This window comes from Pezoporus occidentalis, unplaced genomic scaffold (genome assembly GCF_034315485.1).
Source record: "Pezoporus occidentalis ecotype Australia unplaced genomic scaffold, CSIRO_AGI_Poc_V1 ctg13, whole genome shotgun sequence".
Lineage (NCBI taxonomy): Eukaryota > Metazoa > Chordata > Aves > Psittaciformes > Psittacidae > Pezoporus > Pezoporus occidentalis.
In genome coordinates, this window is record NW_026913103.1 from 10,747,114 (window position 1) to 10,765,545 (window position 18,432).

Genomic DNA, 18,432 nt, shown 5'->3' on the forward strand with positions numbered 1-18,432 from the left:
TTAAATAGTTTTAAAATGGACCTCCTTGACATCTGATGGTGGGAGGTCTGAGATACTCCACATGACCAAGTCTACTTCTCTGAAGACACTGTGGTATTCCCCCCCACTTATATGAGAAGGGCTGCTTCTTTTTGTTGTTGTGTGCTTTTAATGCATCTCCCCTTCTCCAGAAAACATTCCCAGGGTTTTGTGGCACCATGAGAGTAAGCCTTGCATGGGATCATGCTTGAAGGGAAAACTAAAGTTCTCCCCTACAGAGGACTGAGGAGACTCCATAGCCAGGGTCGTTCCAGAGAAGACCAGCAGTACACTTCCAAGGGAAAGCAGGCGCCAGGAACTCAGGACTGGTATCATGATTTTCAGTCTTGCTACCTAATAATGTTATGCTAGCACAATACATATCTGCAGGTCTGAGATGTAAAAATAAGGTCCCTACAATTAAATGCTAATGTGAGCTACGGTGAACAATCTAAAAAGGAGGACCCAGCTACATCAGGTTTTGGACAACTGCTCAAAGTGGGAAGTTCCTTATGTAAGGCCTAATTTTAAAGTAATAAAACCAGTTTTCTCTCTTCCTTCTGCCCTTAATGGAGACTCCACACCTAGAAGACCACTGTCCCCAGGAAGCAAAGGGCATTGTTGCACACTAAGAGGAGAAAACAACACTGAAGGGTGCAGATCCCACTGTGAGTACCTGCAGCAACACTAACTCAACACATCTTCATCTTTCCCTGTCTGCTTGGTCGGTTCCTCCTCTGCCACAACTCACTGACCCCTTACTATTCCCATTTTAAATTTCTGTAGCCTTGCTTATCAGCAACACAGTAAAATGCCCGAGTCTGGAACATCTTTTTAAAATGCTGTCTTCTTTTTTTCCCCCCTAACCAGAAGGTTTCATTGACAGAGGTTTTATTAGAATCACAGAATCATTTAGGTTGAAAAAGACCTTTAAGATCAACTCCAGCCAAAAACCCAGCATTGCCAAATACACCACTAAACTATGCCCATAAATGCCGCATCTCCAAGTCTTTTAAATACCTCCAGGGATGGCGACTCCACTGCTTCCCTGGGCAGCCTGTCCCAGTGCTTGATAATCACAGAATCATAGAATAGTTAGGGTCCAACCCCCCCTGCCATGGGCATCATCCTGAGGATTCACAAGTCCAGGGCCTCACCACCCTCATGGTAAAGAACTTACTCTTTATTCTTCCCTTCTTCCCCTGTTTAAATTTTAACCGGTTACCCCTTGTCCTGTCTACAACAGTTCCATGTCCTTTTTATGTTGAGGACACCAGAACTGCACACAATACTCCAGGTGAGGTCTCTCAAGAGCAGAGTAGAGGGGCAGGATCACCTCCTTCAACCTGCTGGTCACGCTCCTTTTGATGCGGCCAGGATACGGTTGGCTTTGTGGGCTGCGAGCACACACTGAAGCTGGCTCATGGTCAGTTTTTCATCAACCAACACCCAAATCCGTCTCTGCAGGGCTGCTCTGAATAAACAGTGAAGGAGGGAAGAGAGCGCTGAGCTGGCTGGAGGATGGAGGCAGAGACATTCCCCCTTCCCAGCCACACCACGCTCCAAACTTCAGGCTGCTCTCCTGCCTCGGCCATGACAACTCCCCATATTCCATGGCAGCTTTTGTCACAAAAGGACTCAAATTTCTGGAACCCCCTGTATTAAAAAGTTGCAGGTAATGTACACCCACTAACGCTACCATGCTAACCAAGAGCTGGGGGGCTAGCATAGTGTCTTTGGGGCTGACGCTGAATCCTTTCCATGAAGGCATTTTTCCTAATATCCAATCTAAACTTTCCCTGGCACAACTTGAGGCCGTTTTCTGATTCCATTGGCTGTTATTTTGGAGAAGAGATAGACCTCACCTCATGACAACCCCCTTTCAGATAGCTGCAGAGAGTGATAAGGGCTCCCCTGAGCCTGCTTTTCTCCAGGCTGATCAACCCCAGTTCCCTCAGCCGTTCCTCAACACACTTGCACTCCAGACCCTTCACCAGCTTTGCTGCCCTTCTCCAGACAACTCAGTATCTCTCTTGTAGCGAGGGGCCCTGAACTGAACACAGTATTTGAGACGCGACCTCACCAGTGCAGAGTACAGGGGAACGATCGCATCCATAGTCCAACTATTAACAGCTATTCTGGTGGAAGTGGATGGATAGTAAATGGCTGCAGAGAGGAGAGGGTGAAACAGGAACCCTGAGATGGAAAACTTCAGAGTCCTCTGGAGGACCCCCATGTGAACCCTCACTTTCAGCTTAAGTTACCAGCTAGAGATGACTGCAGAGCCAAGAGATTTTGTCTAAGCCTAGCACAAATAGGGCTGCCTTACCTATTGCTTTACAGCAGCAGGTATGATGGTGACACAACAATACATGTTAACGTGTCACCAGAAAAGCAAGGTATGTGATGCTCTTAACTCTCGCTGCTGCCCATAAGAAGCGCTGTCTGATCAAAGGGACATGGAGCAAAGACATAGAAGGGCCTTTCTTTCCCTGCTGGAAATATACTGACTAACCACCTCATGAAGGGTACTGCAGAAACCCTGCAGGCTCACTGCTGATGCCTGCATTGCTAACACTTCTGACTCCTGGTGCCCTGTCCACAAGTATTTCAGACAAGGCAAAGGAGATATCCTTATTTTAGTGACTAGCTCAGTTATCAATACAAGCACGCTGTCTGTTCATCATAAACTTCCTTTGTTATCTGCCGACTACAACAGGGAGTGGAGGGAGTAAGGGGAGGAAGATACTCTGCATTTATGTTTCCATTAATTCATCAAGAGAAATAGATCACACGTTCATTTATTCTGCGTTCCAGGACACTTCTCCTAGACACTATATATAGTTTCTCAGATACCAGTGTCTCCCTCACCTACATATTCACACTAATCCATATAAAAGTATGAGTCATTACACAAAGTTCCATCCAGAAGAGTAAGCCATTCATCCTTCGTGGGAGGAGGAGGAGAGGGGAAATTAAGAGCTGTTTCCAATTTAATTGGCAGACTACATTTTTGTTCTGCTTCCACTGGAAAGTGTGGTGCTAATTTTTCTGCCACAGCTTGCAACCACAGTGAGATCTCGATCTGCTTCATTTATGCCTGCCAGCAGGACCTCTGAAAAAATAAAACAGATCAGAATTGTATTTGCCATGTGCCTCTGGTCAGTGTGCAAGCTCTGTGTGCTGACCTAAATGCTTGTGTTGTTTGGGGGACTCAAATGTTTTAAACCTCCCTGCAACTGTTAAACCCCATTTTCATCACATAGATGGTAAAATGGCAGAGTTTAAATGGTACACGGTAACTCTCACACCAACTGCTCAAGCTTTGGTGTTGTAGCTTGAGAGCATGATACTTTCTGAATTCATTTTAAAAAAGGGAGAGGAGTAAGATGGATTCACTCACGATGCTCTGCAGCATACCCTCTCCTTTTACTTTCATACACTAAAGCTCATATGCCCCACCCTGTCTTTTTACTGTGTCTTCTAGTCAAAAATATGATTTCCTGTATGCAAGCAACTCTTTTTTGGGTAATTCTGAAGTGAGACTGCATAAAAAGCATCAACTTGGAACAGGTAGGTGCTTTAACTCCTACATCACCTCCTCCAACACAGGTGTTTAATTAAGTGCTGCCCCTTCCAAAGTGACAGGGGATGGCTTGGACTGTCTTCTCTTTTTTTACTCTTTGTGTAACTTCTGATTTTTCCCTCAGCTGCTTCTTGGCTTTGCATCACCTTCTCTCTCATTTTCTAATCCAACGATTCCAGCCTGGCAGCTGCATGCAACATTTATGACTATTTCAACTCAACCTCCCTCATCTTGTTCCTTTTTTCAGACAGCCCCTAAATCAGGGTGGCCAGTCCTTGCCTCCCAAGCAATTTAGGGCTCACTGCCACAGACTGCATCACCCGAGAGGTGCAAGGGCTCTGCTGGTGAGGGAATAGCTGTGACCCTGCCAGGGTTGAGATGGGTAAAATCCATGGGAGCTGCTGAGCCCCAGGACCACCAGCAAGGCAGCCCCAAGGAAGCACTGAGCAGCAAATCCCCTGCAGAAGGATTGGCACCTTCTAAATGAGCTGCTCCCAGAGCTCCTGTAGCATTCAAGGAGTGATGCCTGGGATCTATACAAGAATCCTGCCAAGCAGGCTGCACGGTTACAGAGACCAGCCATCTCAAGTCCAAAGCAAACAAAACACAAGAAACAACAGCCAGAAAGTCTTTCTGCAGGAGATGAACTTGAGCCAAAGTGCTATGAGACTTTCCGCACCTTTTCCCAAATTAAATCAGTTTAATTCTGTATGACTTTGCTAATGATTCACAGATCTTGTTACATCTTCCTAGGGCATTCAATTTCCCTGCAGCTATTCCTTTTCAAAATGTGTATCAGTCCTTAATGCTTCCATAATGGTTGCCTATCAACACTTTCCAAACTGTCAAACACACAGTCCACAAGTACTGTGGGTCCTTTAGCTGCTGTTTCAATTAACAAGATACAAGGTGGCACAAACATCAGAAAGACTGCTCTACACCTCTACTTGATATCCAGTAGCTACATTGACCGCTCAACTTGCTCAAGCTCCCCTGGAGCAGAGCATTTGGAGCTCCTATCAACCATGAACCAATGCCAGATACTCCAGGTAGAGAAAACACCTTTCTCTTCAGTAAGGAGTAGGTAAACTCTGTCCTGCTCCATAGTGGAAAATGACATAAACTGGAAAAAAGGGTAATCAGTAAGCACTAAAGCTGCACAAACTGCTAAAAAAGAAGGGCATTAGATCAATCAGATGTGCTTAGAAGGAGAGGTCCACTCCCTCCACTCCCATCTCCTCCCCAAGACAGTAGGTGCAACTTTTATCTTCACCATCAGCAAGATGGCAGCGTAGTTTGCTAGGCTGTAGCGTTTCATCTGAAACTGAAGGGAATATGAGCATGCACACAATAATACATTCAACAAATATCCAAGGCATTAAGCAGCACCTGAACAGTTAAGGAAAATTACGGGCCCTCAAGTGAAGATTTCAAAATTACAAGGAAACAAATCTGTACTTGCAAATGTTAACTACAATCTTCTTGGGGTATGGCTGCAGAAGAAAAGCATCTCGTCTAAAGAGAGTGTCTCCTTGCAAATTCCAGGTATCTAAGCCTTCTTTTATTTAGTTTTAAGGCTCACCAACAGTTTGCATTAGATATTTAAACCTTAAAGGCTATGAAACTACTTAATCTCAAAAAATAGTTTTTTAAAGGCAAAAAGTACATACTTGCAGCTGATAAGCAACAATCAGGTAAACCCTTTTCTTTTAAAATACAGCTACTCTTTTTGCCTTCTGAAAGTTGCGGAAACTTGTAAAGGTAGAAAAGGCTAAAAAAAAAAAAAAGGGAAAAAAAAGAAACGCAACACTAGATAATTTTAAACACTTTGCATACCTAAAAAGGGCATATTAAACCACAACCTTAGTCATAAACCTACAGCAGCGAATCAGTAAGGGCAGAGACGCAGCACTGCAGGCACGACCTGCAGCCGCCAGGCTGTCGGTGAGGCAGCGGGTTGGAGTGCACGACAACACATGCCAAAGGAAGTGGGTGTCGGTGTCGTACCTCGCCCTGAGCATCTCCTTCTCTGCCCCACACCCTCCCCTGACCACCTGTAGCAGCCTCAGAGGAAGCAGGCATGCTCCCACATACTTTCCAGCGACGCTGCACCAGCCACAAAGTACACACGCAAGCCATTGGCACACGTGTGAAAGTGTATACATGGAGTACCAGCGCCAAGTTTTTCTGCAATGATTAACCTACTCTGCATGCATACAGGCTTCCCCTTCTCTTTCTCTAATTTAAAGGAAAAACAATAACCCACAGAAAAGTAGTGCAAGGAGCAAGAAGGACCCCTCCGTCCCATTTGTGCTGTTTCCCTTTCTCCCCGCCATGCACACCTACCCACACCTACTCAGCGTTGGAAAAAGGCTGTAAGCAGCGTATTATCACTAGTGTGTCCTGGGTATCGGGAGCTGTGGTTTTGAGATTAAACAGCCAGCAAAGAAATTTCACCCTTTTGACCAGAATTTTCCATAAGTGACTAAGCATGGGTTACGAAAATAAATAAAAAAGAGAAAGAAATGTCTTAAATTTCCTCTCATGGTCAGATGGTCAAGATCAATTCTCTGTGATAAGCTAAAATTAGGGCAAAAAGGGCACATACCAAGTGTCCAAGAGAAGGTGCCTGGCTGTGGGGACCATGCTGCTGAGGACACTGAGAGCTGGTGCCCAGATAGCAGGACCTGGCTTGATGACTCTCCTTGCAGGCACCAGAAAGGCACTCTGCCTCCACCTCCTTCAAATACTTTGCCATCAGTATCTTTTCATCTGTTGTCAGCCTTAAAATAAAAATAAATGCAATCCCCCTAAAAACAGCCCAGCTCCACAGAAAAAGTTTTATCCCCATAAACCCCAAATGACAAAGCAGTAGGAGGGAACAAGTGGGGCTCGGGGAAGGAAGAGGTGTGGGGTCTCTGCTGTTAAGAAAGCAACTTGCTTTCCAAAGGTCATCTGGAAACTCTTGGGGCACTGCATATTCTGCAGCAATGATTTCTCCCTCCTTGAGCCGTTTCAGTCTCGGCAATGAGCCGGGGGAGGCGGCCATGGGTGGGGAAGGAGTTAAAAATAAAAACAAACACTGAAAAGCTGTATGTAAACTGTTTCACCCCCGTGATCATTTCAACTCGTGGTTTCTGTAACTGACTGAGCAGCGCACCTGCAGAGCAAGCCACGTCAGGAGATACCTCCTTATAAATACCCTGGAGAACCCTCACCCGGCTGTGCCTCCTCGGGCACCTCTCTGCACAGGAGGATGACACAGGCATCCTACTTCATGGGAACGTCCTAAACTTTACATTCAGGGAACAAACAGAAGCTGCAGGGATAGAGGGGAAGAAAAGCAAAATTCCTCAGATATAAATACCCTGAATGCAATTTCAGCTTTGCAACAGTTAACATCACCCTTATCTGAATTTCAACAAGGTCTCAGGTACTTGGTCATCTCTGCTTCTCCCCACAGTCTCTTACCCAGACAAACAAAGCGGGTGTGCCAGATGTTAGACCAAGTACAGCCATAAATCCTGCAGCCTCCTCTGTCCCGTTCAGGTGACCTGAAGCCTGAAGTGCCAACCCAGCAGTGAAGTGATGCTCTGAACACTGCACACCCTTGTGAATGGTAGGTGCCCATCTCCAGCACCAGTTCAGCACACAAGGTCTGTCACCCTCACTGACGGTCAGACATCCTACAGGACTGGGGAGAGTGAAGTGGGGTTTGGCAGTCTCTGGCTTTGCCGACCAGCACCCATTAGCAGCTCCCTCTCCACTGAGCACAGGAGACCCAAGGGCACAGCCACCTGGCACCACCAACCACACGGAGCTGCAGTGGGCAGCAGAACAGCCTCCACTGGCTCAAGATACCCTAGGGAGGTAGAGGTTTTGATTTTGGAAAGCAAAGGAGTAACATCATAATATGCTAATCTTACCACAAGAGTTTCTGAGGCTATTCAGGTACGGCTTTGGGGTCCCTCCATACACAATCCCACATGGTTCATTTTTTTTGCTTGAAATCACACCCAGGAGCAGCACTTTTATGGGCTGGCTCCTGGACACCTTTCAACCAGAAGCAGGTGAAAGCTCAGCTCACACTTGAGCCAACTGAGAAGCAGATATACCCATGAAGTTTTCAAATTCCAGCCCAGCATTACTGCTGAGAAGTAAAGCTCAGCAGCTGCAACTGCGTCCAAATCAGAAACATGTAATTTTTGGAACAGCTGAAATCAGTCTAAAGAGGCAAGTGCATTAATTAACACTGCTGATGTTGGGAAATGCACAGGTAATCACAATGAGCAAGTCTCAAAGGCTGGTGTTCAAATAAGCATCCCCAGTATAGCTGTTTGTCCAAAGCTTAACCAAACTATTCGAACTTGCTGGTCTGCAAAGTCAGACTGCAAGGAAAAACCTTTCAGAAGACACAGTTCTTGACACTACAACATGGCTACCAGGACACAGACTGGAATTAGATCCTAGGAATGGGGAAACAGATCTTCCCCTACATTTTCCTCAAGACCAAATCATATTTTCTATTCTGACAACAAGCAGAGCACAACAGACTTCTAATATGACCCCGTTACAGGGCAGCAGGAGGTGACCATGGGCTGCCTGAAGACTGAACAGCCAAAGGCTATTCTTTCCCATCCACTGGCTTTTGTATTGCTTGTTTACAGAAGTGTGGCACTGAGGACACTCTAAAACCATCTGCACCACAGGACGATCACACACAGGGACAGTAACTTCACTGCAAGGGATGGACTGAAGTTGTAAGAGAAGACGACAGGTGCCTGTGGAAGAAGGAAAACATCAGACCAAGCAGAAACCCCTTTTGGTACCCATGTTTACCACCTCACCCTACCCCCTGTGCACACACACCCTCCCCACAGCACTCAAGTCTTTCCTGCACTTTGAATTCCTTTGCTGCTGAGCACGGCAGTCAGCCCTTTCATGTTATGTTAGAGCAGACTGTAAAGACTTTGGTCCTGTAAAGTTCTCCCGTGACATTACTGACCTCCTCACTCTCTATGCTACTCCAGTTTCCATAAGAAAGAAAAAAGTACTTAAAAAAATCTCAAGTGATTCAAACAAGTACTGTGTTCATCTTCAGAAATGACTGGCATCACTTTGAGATCAAAATATCTACCCAATTGCTATAGGAAGGCTTTTTAGCTTCAAGTTCTATACAGATAAAACTTCAACAGCACAGTAATTTATTTTTGTCCAACAAAAAGAATTGTGAAAAGCACCAGAAATATTTGCAGCAGGCCACTAATGCCAATTCCAGCTTTCCTTGCAAGCTATTTTCACTACATTAGTCTTGATAGCATCACAATTTGGAGAGGTAGGGAACAATATAGATTAACAAAGTCACGGCAGCCTAGGGAGGAATGGAGGGAGGGAAATAAGGAGGCAATATTTATCTGCTGAAAGTAGGAGTTGCGAAGAAAAACAAGCATTACACTGACTGAGTAATACACAGGTTGGTATATAACAACTTGCACATTACATTTGCAACCTTGTGTTTTGCTTTAATAACTGGGCCTAGACAAAGCAGCTGGACTGTAGCTGTACCATGATGCACACCAGACCTTACTTGCTTTGATCTTACAGAATGGTAAAAATTTTGAAGAGAAAGTTTGGAGATGACCTGAATGATGCTCACAGCTTTTTAAGCTTGGAATTTGGTCATTACTGCATTAAGCATTACTCACTTTCTGAACAAAGTGGAAAGTTAACACAAATTGGCAGATGACTAACTGTCCAAGAAACAGATCACTGAATGAATCACTGGCTCTACTTTTAGTCTAATAATAAGGCAAACGAAGAGGAACAAGAAGGGAGAAAAGACCAACAAAAAATTTCCTTGCAGAGTGCTTACATTTGCACTGCCCGTGAACTTCCACCTACAGCAAACTACGCAACGATTTTACAGTTTACCATGAGTTTTACACTGGGCTTAGCTCACTGACATGCCTCACCATTACTTCACACCATCAATTAATCTGGATTTCTGTAAAAAGAATTCTGAACCACAGCTCCCCTCAGTACATATTTAGTAACAGCTACAGGAATAAATTAGGGGATTGGTAATGCAGTTAAATCGCTGAGTAGAGTCAGAAGCATTTGGCAGTTTACAGGTTCAGCACACAGAAGTACCTCAGGAACAGCAGATACCCGAAGTTGACGTGAAGCAGAATTTAGGTTTCTCAGCTTGAAAGCAGGACCTAATGAAAAACCTGCAGACACTCTGATTTCTGCTAGTCAAATTCTGGCCAAAAGTTTGCCCAATATACATGGCAGGCACTCAGCTTTGCATAAAATCACCAGCTGTGCTGCTCAAGAACACAGGAGAACAGTGGCAGCGCTATCCCTCCTTCTAAACAACAGCCAACTGGCTCCAGCAGCCACAAAGGGCGAAGCTATGCATTACTGCTCAAAGTGATGCGTGTTTGCCCCTTTCCAAAGGCTCTGCGTCCCCAGTGCTCCCCCACCTACCCTGCCTTAGCCCTGCTACTCTTCAGACCCCTGGTCTTACTCTTCAGATTGTCTAGAAAATTAGCCAGGGCTAAGAAAACGGTAGATTGACGTGTGCTAGGTTGGAGAGCTGAATCAGCTCAGCAAAGCCCAAGCGCACAGCCAAGCAGGACCTCCTGTGTTCACCCAGCACCAGCCCCTCTAGTTACAATAGGTTAGACTCCATCCTTCACCTAACCAAAGGCAAGCCACTGTGAAATGCACTGAACCCATTACCCAACAGCTCTAAGTGCCCATGCTTGCCATCATCCCCAGAGTGATAAAAGATTGGAAGGAAAACCTGAGGGTCTAGGATCACAGTCGCCTGGCTCAAAAAAACTCTCCACAATCAGTTCATCTCAGCTATAACTTAGGTTATACACAAGAGCTCATCACAGCTGGGAGACAGGCGACACACCAGGTCACATCAGGCCAGGAGCAACCAGAATGAAGTCAGAATAACACAGTTATTTGAATGTTTACAAAAGAGAGCACTTTTGCATTTTGCTAATGTAGAAGACTTGCTTGATTGAGTTCTGTTTTCCTCTAACGTTTCTTTCAATTGTCTGTTGCAAACCCAAGCCAAAATTAAAGGGCCTGAACCTCTCATTCCCTGGCAGCAACCTCTTATGACCAAACTGCAGGTTAGGCTGGGTACAGGTTGATTTGGTTTTCAGTAGTACCACCACACTGCAAAAGCAAAACAAGAGTGACCTTCAGGAGATGGGGAAAGATGCTGTGATGGTCATTTGCCCCTTAGGGGCTAGGTGTCCCATGGCCAGCTCTAGGTCTTTAAACAAATTTTGGTTTAATTTGATTCGTTACCCAGGTTCTTGCCAGACCCTGCAGTAAACTCAACCCACAGAAAACTAACCCTGTGCACACAATGAATAACCTGCTGCCAATTTAGCTCTTAGGACTGGCCCACTGTGAGATGACACAGGTGCCATGGCAAGTACAAGGCAAGGAGAGGAGATGATGCAGAGCTGAATGAACCACAAGCTCAAAATTCAGTAGCAACAGCGTCCGTCGTTGTTCACAGGTCCAGCCCTTGGTGACTCTGGACAACAGTCCCATTTCCAAGTCAGCAAAGCTCACAACATGGATGAGATTTAGATGCATTATTCATTTGTCATGACCCAACCTCAGAACACTTCTAATGGCAATTATCTTCTGAAGACAAGCTGAACTCAGAGCACTGAACCTGTGTCCTCTTGAACTCTGAATAACCACTGACACCCTATTTTGCAGTCTGTGCTGATTATTATTTGTGAGCTTCAGTAAGAACTGTCCATAAATGAATCCCTTAAGTTGGAAATTGGCCTTTTACTGCTACAGATCTGAAAATAGTAAAATCTCTCTTATTGTTGCCATGTAACAAACAACTGGATTTTCACATGTTTCAAAGTTATATCTCCACAGGCTTCTACGCCTCTATTTTTAGTGCGCCTCTCCCAGTAAGAAGCTACAAGACAAAGATTCTCCATCGCAGTCTGGTTATACAAGAAACTAACACCACATCCACAGTATTTCAGCACAGTCCAAATTAACTACATAAATATATTTAAATATTTAATGGGAAAAGATGCCCGCTGACAGAGAGGGAGCTGGGATATCTCTAGATTTACTGACGATCTGCCCCAGAGTAGATTTTGTAAAAAGCACACTCTGCTTTTAAAACAGAATAATAAGCAAAGAACGATCACATCCTCATAAGGAATAACTTACCAGTATAAATATTGCAACAACAGAGAAAGCAAACACAGAGATTTCATAAATGTTGGAATTTTCAGTCTTAACAGGGAAGAAAAGACTAGCTCTGCCTCATTTATAGTCTTTAAATCTTTTAACACAGGCAACTTTAAAGGAGGCAGCAACACTATATATTAATGAAGCAGATCAGGAGACACTGATTGGACTGCTATTAGAAGTTAAATACCTCACACAAAAGAATTAAAATTTGATATACTCCTATTTGATATAGAAGGGCATGCCCTGCTTGTATGAAAACAAAGTAACCTCACGTTCTACAAATTACAGTTTAAAAAAAGCACGGTATGTGCTAGGGGTTGCTTCACTGCTCTGAACACAGGGCAATGAACAGAGACTCTTTACATTTAGCTGCATAGGTAAATAGCTAAAAGGACGACAGTGTATTTGAAATCTATTACTTAAAAAAAAAAAAGAGAGAAAGAGTTTAATAGATCACTTTCTGTATCACTTTCAGTACTGGAACATGTGCATTTCCTCCTAGGTACTGACAGACACATCCTGCAGTTGTCATTTATTCTCCAACTCCTATTTTCTGTTTACTTTCCTTTCCATATCCTATGACCCCAACTCAGACTGCAATACAGGTCACTCAGCAACCTTACTGTCCTCTCTTTAACAAAGTGGAAGAACAGCAGCTCAGCAAGACAAGGTAGTGTGCCAAGTCTTCCCCAACTCGTCATAAATAGATTATACTTTCCAGATGAGCATCTTACACATTGAAACTGAGCATCAGCAATACTCACTGCAGTGAAACACCAAACAATGAGGAGACAGCAGAGGGGAAGATTTTAGCACCGCCAGCAGGGGTACAATTAGGGCCTTTTGGAGGGTATGAGATCTTTCACTGTTGCACAGCAAATCACTAAAGTTTCCATAAATTTTGCTGTATGTTTTGGGGTTTTAAGTAAAAAGCTCAAAGTAATATTTTCCAACCTTTCACTAAGAGTAGGGGCCAAACCCACATGTTTTAAAGGTCTTCCACAGTTTTATTATTAGAAGTAGAAACCCTACTGATACTGATGAGTCATTTGTATTGGCGGAAACCAAGAACACCCATTTTCTTCATGTGTTACAAAGATCTCAATGTGGTTTTCTATTCATTACTGGTAGAAGTAGTTGACTAAAACCAAAACAAGTGACAAGAACTCACCTTACTGTTATTAAAGCCGGGTTTATATCAGCTGATTTTGTTTATCACACTTTTAGAGACTGCTTATTTTTCACTCCATTTCACAAAAAGAAGAAAAATATGCAAAAGGCGACTTCGAATCTAAATTCTGTGACAGTAAATCCAGAACTGCAGATGGATAATTCACACTGCTTCTGCAAAGGCTTTTGTGATCGACTAAGAAAGTAAAAACAAAGGAGGGAAGAAAACAAACCACAAGAAGATCAGTTAAAAATCATCAGTCAGCAGAATCTATTGCTTTAGGATCCTTATGAGTAATCAGAACAGAATCTGTAAATAAAGAAGCAGTTGTACAACAGTGCAAGTTTTCATCTTCATGCAAATGAAGACATCCTTTCATGCTAATGGCCAACAATACTGCCACACGGGAGATGAAAAACAGACCAAAGAAACTGCAAAATTCTGAGAATTAAAGATACCTAAAACTAGGTTGTTAATAGGAATGCCTTGCTGGCTTTAAAGATTTCTGCCATAGAAAGGGGCAGAGGGTAGAAGACTGTACAGCTAGCAATCATCAAGGGAAGATATAATTCATACGCTGGACATGGCATGTCCAAATCAGGAACAGTGCTCAGGGGAATTCTTTTTTTTTTGTAACATCCCATTCACAAAAAAAAGAAAGCAAGAAACAAACTAAACCCCAGAGGTTTGTTCCTGCTGAATACCCATAGCATCTAGATACGCTTCAAGCACAACCTCTGCAGTGGTGTAATGATTTTGTTTTGCACTCTCCGCCTAGCAGAACAGCAGCCTGGCAAAATGACAGTGTATTTTGATATTACTGGGGAAGGAAACCACAGCAAAGCAGTGACCAAAGAACTGAAAATAACCTTTGAACAACAGCTCGGCACTGATGGTCTCTCTGCCTGCGCCTCCTATTGTGGATAGTTTATTGCAAGGGTAGCTCCAAGCTGCACCAGACATGTGAGTCAGCAAGAGCAGCTTGTAGGAAACTGCTGACATGTTCAATTGCTCTCACATACACTGAACACACCTACCCACTAAATAAAAAACAGACTGCATGCAAATTGGGGTAAAGCAACACCTCCACACCTACAGTTCCTGTTTTCCTACTTCAGGGTTAGGTTTTAAAGCGATCGCTAATAATGAAAAGAGAAAACCTCAGTGGATGTCAGCTATAACAGTACCTATGATTAAGTCTCAGGGGTCATTTTGTTTATTTGAACAGACGTAACTGCTTTTCCCCTTTTCAAAAAACAAAATTGCTGCTCTACAGCCCAAAAGCCCTGCATGGTGACAAGCAATAAACAGTTCCTGTTTTTTTAGTGGGAAGACTCTTCTTGAACCTATCCATTTACCCATCACAGCCCAGATAAGTGTATTCAAAGCTTAGGAAAAAAAAACCAAACAAACAAAAAAAAGAAATAAGCTCCCAGCTTCCATTTAAACTCCTACTAGGGGTAAACTGGAAATTCCCAGGGTTTTAATTTCTAACAGCTTTTCAAGCATCTGTTCAGTTGACACAAAAGCAGAGAAAGTTGTATGCAAATTATAGGTCTCCGGAATAAATTTGGGAGGATCCAACCCTTTCAGGTCACGGTTCACATTAAGAAGAAGAAAACGGCATACCTCAGGTCCCAGTGCCTCTTGACCACCACCACCACCTCCTCCTGCTTCTCCTCTTTGAGACACTCAATCTAAAGTGTCTCAATGTGCTCTGAGGGCAGGTCTGCATGATTAGGTGTAAACAGCCAAGGGGGAGCAAAGGCAGAGTAGATCACAAAGGGGTGAGGGGTTATACATGAAGAGGCTGCACACCTGGCAGCCCCCTCAACCACCCAAGAGCTGCAGTTCAGCCCCTGCAACATCAGGAGCCTTTGGAAGCAACCTGTTTCACACTAAAAAGGGACAAATCTATCGATCCGCTGAGATGCCAGTGCAGCACAGCTGGTGTTCTTCAGGTTGTTGCTGGGGCTCTTTCTGCATAAAGATCAATACAAGCAAGCAGAAGAGTTTTCGAGACCGATTTTTGACAGATCAAAGTTACTGCCATACACATAAACTTTCAGCATAAAGGTTCTCCCAGACGCATTCCCCAGTTCCTTTTTGTTTACCTGTTCTGAACATATGGCTGCTCTTCAATCAATACTATTAGTTCTAGTTAACTCAGGGGCCTCAAGTCCGTCACAGCCAGGGAGGGATTTGCATACATTCCACTGCTCCCCTGCTCTAAAATTGTAATTCACAGTCAAAGAGTAACACAGTAACCAGTCCTCTTTTCGATACACTGCAAAGATGTTCCTGCCCAACTAAAAGGCAAAATGAACACACTGCAACTCAGCTGGCTATATTCATGAATTTTACACCTTCCTGATACAAGCGCCAAAATGGATGCGTAATATTCAGGCAGCTGCCAAGGTTAATATCTTCTGACTGAATTTAAAGGAAGGATGACCATTTATTGCAAAAAGCTGAATAAGCAGTTTGAGCACTATTCTGGAAGACCTCAGGGAGTTACTGGGGGTAGAAAACTACTGCCCACTCAGCTACTACAGCAAAATCATTTAAGCTACTCAAATATCAGTGAAGAACTGAAATACCAGAAAGACCCTCTTCTACATTCTCCTCAAATGCCTGTAGTCAGGAGAAACACTGGAAGCAGCAAGACTAGCTCTGATTTTTATGAAAGCTGTAAGTTTAAATCCTGATTTTCTTCCACACATTAATGGAATGATTGGTATATTTCCCCTAAGAGTTTAAACTCAGAAATAACTAATATAAGACCATTATACCCAAAATGAGCTGAGCTGAAAATTCAGACCCAGAGGTGAAAGACAGAAGCATGCATTCCTGCAAATGTAAGTCGGGATCTGCTAAACACTACAGGTATGTTCATGCAACTTGTAAACTACGAAGCCATTCAGATAACAATCCTTTGATTAAAAAGGCACGCACATCTTGATTTGAATATATAAACCGTGTTCATACCACCTAAATTAAAATCACAAAAGACTGTTCACATCACACAGAAAATGCTACTCAATTTACATCAACAGTTTATTACATAAAAATGTCATTACTACTGTAATGATTACTTCGCATATATTAATGTTACACATCTCATTTTTCTGCTTAGTGCCATAAATGTCTTTTAGCTACGCTCTAAGAGGTCTCCTCTTTATCTGTGCGTATGTGAAGTCCTACCCAAAAAGAATGCCACAGGCACACAATCAGAAAACATCTTTTTTATTATTATTTTTGGATTTCATGAAAAAATAAAAAATGCAACTGATTTTTTCTATATAAAAATACTGGTGGTATTTTTAGGGAAAAAATTGAGGAAAATGACTAACCAGCAATCACACCGCAGCCTATTAAGAAAAAATTGCTATTGCACATCAGAACAGAAAATCAAGCAATGAAACTTTTAAAATAAGGAAGGGCAAGCAACTTCTGTTACATATTCCACGCTACACATCATGTAAGGAGGGTTTTAGTCTCAGCTCTCTTTGTTGTTAATTATGCACATGCAGAAAGAGATACGCGAGATTGCTGTACAGTATCGAAATTTTATTAAACTCATTCATTTCAACAAGCCTCTGAGGGCTTCTACAATGTCAAAGATTTACCAGAGTCTCCTCATATTAGAAGCATCACGTCTATAACACTGCCTGTTCACTGGGATTTGGACCGATGTTCTCGGCTGGCAACTCGAGTGCCATCTCTTAACTTTCCTTCACGCTCAGCACAGAAGAGCAAACAGCTGACGTCTTCTTGCTGCAAAATGAACGACAGAAAGCAAAGGAGGAAGGCGAGGAAGAGGTCCCACCTACATCACCAGCGTGTCCTGCCAGCGTGCACGACATTAATACCAACAGACATTCCAGATGCGCCTCAGGGTCAGAAAAGGACTAGAAATACCTGTCCTAGCACTGTTTCCCTGCGTAGGATACCTGGGCATAAACAATTGTTGATGATTAACCAGTTGGGATCCATCAGCACGTGCATCAATTGTGTATCTGCTGTGTGCAGCTTTCCCATCCAATCTTTGCAATTGTAAAAGTTTTCAGAAATTTTAGTTTAACCTGCAAATTACACAGAAGAGTTGCCCAGCAATGCACACTCTGCTTCTGCAGAGCATTTCTGTAAAAGATCTCTTAAATATCCTGACAATCTCCAAAAACATTAGGGACCTTTCTTGTCTTGTGCTTGACAGCACAGCGCACTGGTGTACATCTGTCTGAAAGGCTCATCCAGTGTTCAGAGAGCAAACCAGCAGGAAAACTAGACCCATGTTCCTGCTTTTCCGATCCTCTACTTTTACAATTAGTCACGGCTTCCCTCCATTCCTTGCTGAGACCTTCAGAACAGCCTTTGAAGCTGGAGGGTCAATTGTGAGAAACGACGCTGAAAGCACAGGTTCGACACACCGCAGGGAAGTCCGACGCCGATCCATCTTGCTGCACAAGCGCCCAGATCCCGGTGTGAAAGGGGGGCCGGCGGGACGATACAAAAGGCAACACAGGCTTTTAAAAGAACGCGCCCACATCTGAAGTGGAATCTTATTTCTATCTGTCAGATGTAAAGGCACCTAGAACGCTGGTGTAAGGCTGGTGTGAGGCTGTTGCTACAACAGCCCCATAGACAACAGCTTAACACACAACCTTATCGCTTTATTCCATTCATCTCATCAAATACAATTATCTCAAATTTCAGTATTTACATACCTGAAGAAGTCAATTTACCTAAGCACCACCACCCTCTTTAAACTGCAGAGCATTCCACCATCTACAGCACAATCTCAGACAATTCCCTGGCTGAAAAACATCGACTTGTCTCTAGCTCGAGCCCCAGAATACCAAATTAAAATATGCACAAGTTTAGCGACAGTTCCAAAGTCTGTAAAAATGGGCTTTAATCGCGAAAACACAGACACGGCTTCAACTAGAGCAAACAGCAACACAGTAATTTGCCAATCTTTCTCCAACAGCCTAAAGACTATTTCTAATAAGAGGACATCTCTGTCTTGCGTTTGTTAATAAAGAATGAAACCTGGGGTTTACTCCGGAGCTGCCGGGGCTCCAGCGAGCAGGGCACAACGATCTCACGATAACCGAAGCGTTTTAAGCAAGACACCCCGCCGCATTACAAAAATAGCCCGCTCCACAAAAGGAGAGGCACGATTTCACACTTAGCGTCTTTCATGACAGCCAGCGCCTTCGCGGCGCGCTGCCTTGCCTACACGCTACGCTTTAATGATCCAAGAAACTGTTATCGGAGTTCGCATCTCCCTCCGAACCCACAAAATCCGGGCTGGGGGGACACAGCGGGTGGGGGGCACACGCACACACAACACGGTGCACGCCCGGGGGTGCGACGCGACGCGGCGTCCCCCTGC

General features: G+C 43.8%; 1 protein-coding gene across 2 annotated transcripts in view; it reads right to left on the reverse strand.

Annotated features, from left to right (window-relative positions):
* BACH2 (BTB domain and CNC homolog 2) overlaps positions 1 to 18,432 on the reverse strand; it is a 189,793-nt gene that overhangs the window by 170,252 nt on the left and 1,109 nt on the right. The gene's annotated exons all lie outside the window — the stretch shown is intronic.